Source organism: Colobus angolensis, unplaced genomic scaffold (genome assembly GCF_000951035.1).
Source record: "Colobus angolensis palliatus isolate OR3802 unplaced genomic scaffold, Cang.pa_1.0 Scaffold288, whole genome shotgun sequence".
Classification (NCBI taxonomy): domain Eukaryota; kingdom Metazoa; phylum Chordata; class Mammalia; order Primates; family Cercopithecidae; genus Colobus; species Colobus angolensis.
In genome coordinates this window covers 1,772,805-1,775,951 of record NW_012116132.1, presented here as the reverse complement: position 1 = coordinate 1,775,951, position 3,147 = coordinate 1,772,805, and the positions used below count along the sequence as shown (strand labels likewise).

At 47.2% G+C, this 3,147-nt stretch overlaps 1 protein-coding gene across 2 annotated transcripts in view; it reads right to left on the bottom strand.

Moving 5' to 3' along the window:
* PSEN2 (presenilin 2) overlaps positions 1-3,147 on the bottom strand; it is a 27,004-nt gene that overhangs the window by 21,015 nt on the left and 2,842 nt on the right. For both annotated transcript variants that reach the window (XM_011948966.1, XM_011948965.1), the window contains exon 2: positions 1,266-1,454. The gene's annotated coding sequence lies outside the window, so the exon portion shown is untranslated. The remainder of the gene's footprint in view (positions 1-1,265; positions 1,455-3,147) is intronic.

Here is a 3,147-nt window from a genome sequence, read left to right as displayed (position 1 = left end):
GAAACTGACCAAAATGTCTCTCTACTATGATATATTTGCCTGATGGAGACTGTTACAGGACCACCAAAAATCTTATTTCAAATATTTAATAACCTGAACAATGACAAGATGTTAAATTTAACAGAACATAAAACTTTACAAACCTAATCATCTGAATGTCCTTATAAAATGTATGTATATAAAGGACTGGAAATATTACAAAACATTAAAAGTGATTATGTTTGCATGGTGGAACCGAGAGTGGTTATTTTCTTTATATTTTTCTGCATTTCTCTAAGTCTCTATAATTAACACAGACTGTATCTATAGGGGTTTTTTTTTAGGCCATTAATTCTTTAAAGGAAAATAACGAGCATCAACATTTAGAGATTTTCCTCTACGTCTGCCCCTCCCAGATCCCCTCTCATTGGCCAGGATGAGCAGATGGGAGCCAAAGCTGTGACGTTTTTTCATTTGTCCCTCAGCCCCTCTGATTTACCTAGCTCCTAAAGGAAAACAGAGCATCTGGGATGGACTTCTGCTTCCCTCTGAATTCCTAAGGGCCTGCTTTGTAAGCCACCTAAGTCTGCTCTGAAGCCTGCTGATGCTCTGAAATCCTTGGAGGGAAAAATTACCACCCAAATGTGTGCAGATAAACAACCTGCTAGATGTTTGTCCACATGAGGGTGCCGGTGACACAAAGAACCCTCCCCAGAGGCTGACTCATGGGCAGGTAGGGGTGGGGCTGGGTGATGTCAAATCCCATCAACCACACAGCAACCAGCTTTCCCCATCTCCCACCCCCTGTACCCCGTTCTCTAGAGAAGTGGCAGGAAAATGCAGAGGGGCAGAAGAAAGTGTCCAGCATACAGACTACGTTCTGGAAAGCCTTCTGACAAGGAAGTGCTGAGGCTGATAGCTGCTTTGGATTAGGATGCAAAATCAAACATCCAAAGAAGCCACTGCACATTCCCATTAATCAGCTGAATGGGATCCAACTGCTGAATTAGCCAAACCAAGGGAGTCTGACCTAGAGAATCTCCCCAGCCATGCTTGTGTCAGCAGTTCCTGCAATTATTATGGAAACCCAATGACCCAATTTCCTTGACCTTCTTTTCATTACAGAGAAATGTAAATGCTTTGGCCTTAACATTTAAGGCCAATGAAACTAGGTAAGAAACAGATTTCAAAACACTACAGCAAACTCCCATGGAAATCTGCCTCCATGGAGAAAATCCTAATGGAAAAAGCGGGTTCAAAAGCGGATTGGGAGTCACTGCACTTACCACAAACACTTGGGGCCGCAGAAAGGTTTGGATCCCGGACAACTGGTTCTTCTTCCCAGCAGGTTAGATGAACGATAACGATCCCTGGCTTTCAAAGAGGGAGGCACTGGTTTTTAACACATCACTTTCTACGGTCACACAGCTCCGTCATATCACTCTTCTGATGTCTGAGAAGTCCCACAGTCCTCCCTTAAAATAAGGAAGAGATTTTTAAGGCCAGGTGATACCTGGACAAATGCCCATGGCTGCCCTGCTCACCTTTCTCCCCGTGGCCCTGGGTACCCGACTATGTATTTGGTCCAACTGACCATCCATCTGTCCATCCATCTCAGCCCATACAGTAACACATACCAGTTGGGGATGGTTCTCCCTGGCCTAAGCCAGAGCTCGGGCCTGAGTCTCAAAGGGAAGTGAGATACTGCCCTACCACCCTCCCAGACCACAGGCCCCAGAGGCCCTCTGATGGGGCCTCCTGAACTCTGGGCCAGGCTCTAGACTTACCTCTAACAGCCCTGTCCCACTCAGAAGTGCCTGGGGCCCAGGCAGAGTTCTCTCATTTCCTGAAGCAGCCAGGGAAAAGGGTGGTTTGTGGAGAAGTGGGAGAGGGAGCCCCTAGCATGACCCTCTGGAGTAGGCTCCAGAAACGCATTTATTTTTAAACAAGCAGCAGCAAGTCAGTGGTCAAAAGCAGAGGCCTGGAGACTGACAGGGTTCGGATCGCCTGCCTGTGTGATCTGAACCACATATTCCCTGGCTGAGAGGCCTCAGACAGTCTAATCTGACACAGCTCATTTCCCCTGCTGTAAAAAGCAGAACAGGCATACCTTGCAAGATTACCGTAAAACCTAGAGATAACCTGTAAAGTGTCCAGCACACAGTAGGCATTCAGTAAGTGGTAGTTATAAAGAAGATGAAATGGAGGAGGGACACAGTGAGAGAGGACACAGAAGCCTGTTGATGAGCCTCTTGGAAAGTGACGGATCTGCTGAACCACCAGACACATGAACTGACTTCAAAGGCCAAGCCCCAGAGATCAAGTTTCCATTCCCCGCCCCGCCCCAGGCCCTATGGCCATGTAAACATATTATCAAATGAAAGGGCATATCCATAGGACAATGTCAGAGCTGGCAAGGACCTTAAAGGCCATCAATGCCACCTAGTCAGCTCCCTGTATTATAATTAAGGAAAATTGAAGCCTAGAAGGGCAAAAGTAATCAGTTAATATCCCATGGCCAAAAGCCACAGTTACAACTCAAGTCTCCAAACTGCCCATCAAGGAGCTCTTCCCAGTCCACTCAGCACTTGTGAGGGTCACGTACCCAGGGGCCAGGGTTTGGTCATACAGGCAGCCCCACCACACATCACGTAGGCTTTCTGAGAGCACACTCACAAGGCACATGACTTCACCATGGGCAGGTATGTGTCAAGAAATGCTCCCTAATCACCAGCTCATCTGCCACCTCAAAACTCTCAAGTCTCTCTCCTGCCACGACCCCAACTCCTGCCCCCAGGGCTCACTCTGCTCTCTCTCTGCTACTTGCCCAGGTAGGTTTGGCTCCATGGAAGGGAGTGCCCACATATGGGCATGGGGAGGACACAGGGCACTGCTTCTCTGGGCCAAAATGGAGGGTGGGAAAGCGTCCTGCTGTGGGACTGGTAGGATAAATAATTCAAATGCTCTACACACCCACCAAATCTGCTTTTCCAAGAGTACTCAATAAAAGGAAAATTCTGAAGGCATAACAGAAAAAACAGGATACAAAAACTTCACCTACGGTTCCCTCCCTCTATTGTTTTAATAGATAAATATGCATATGTGAACAGTGTGGAAGGAAATGCATGTTAAGAGTGGTTATCTCAGCCAGGAGGAATGGCTCATGCT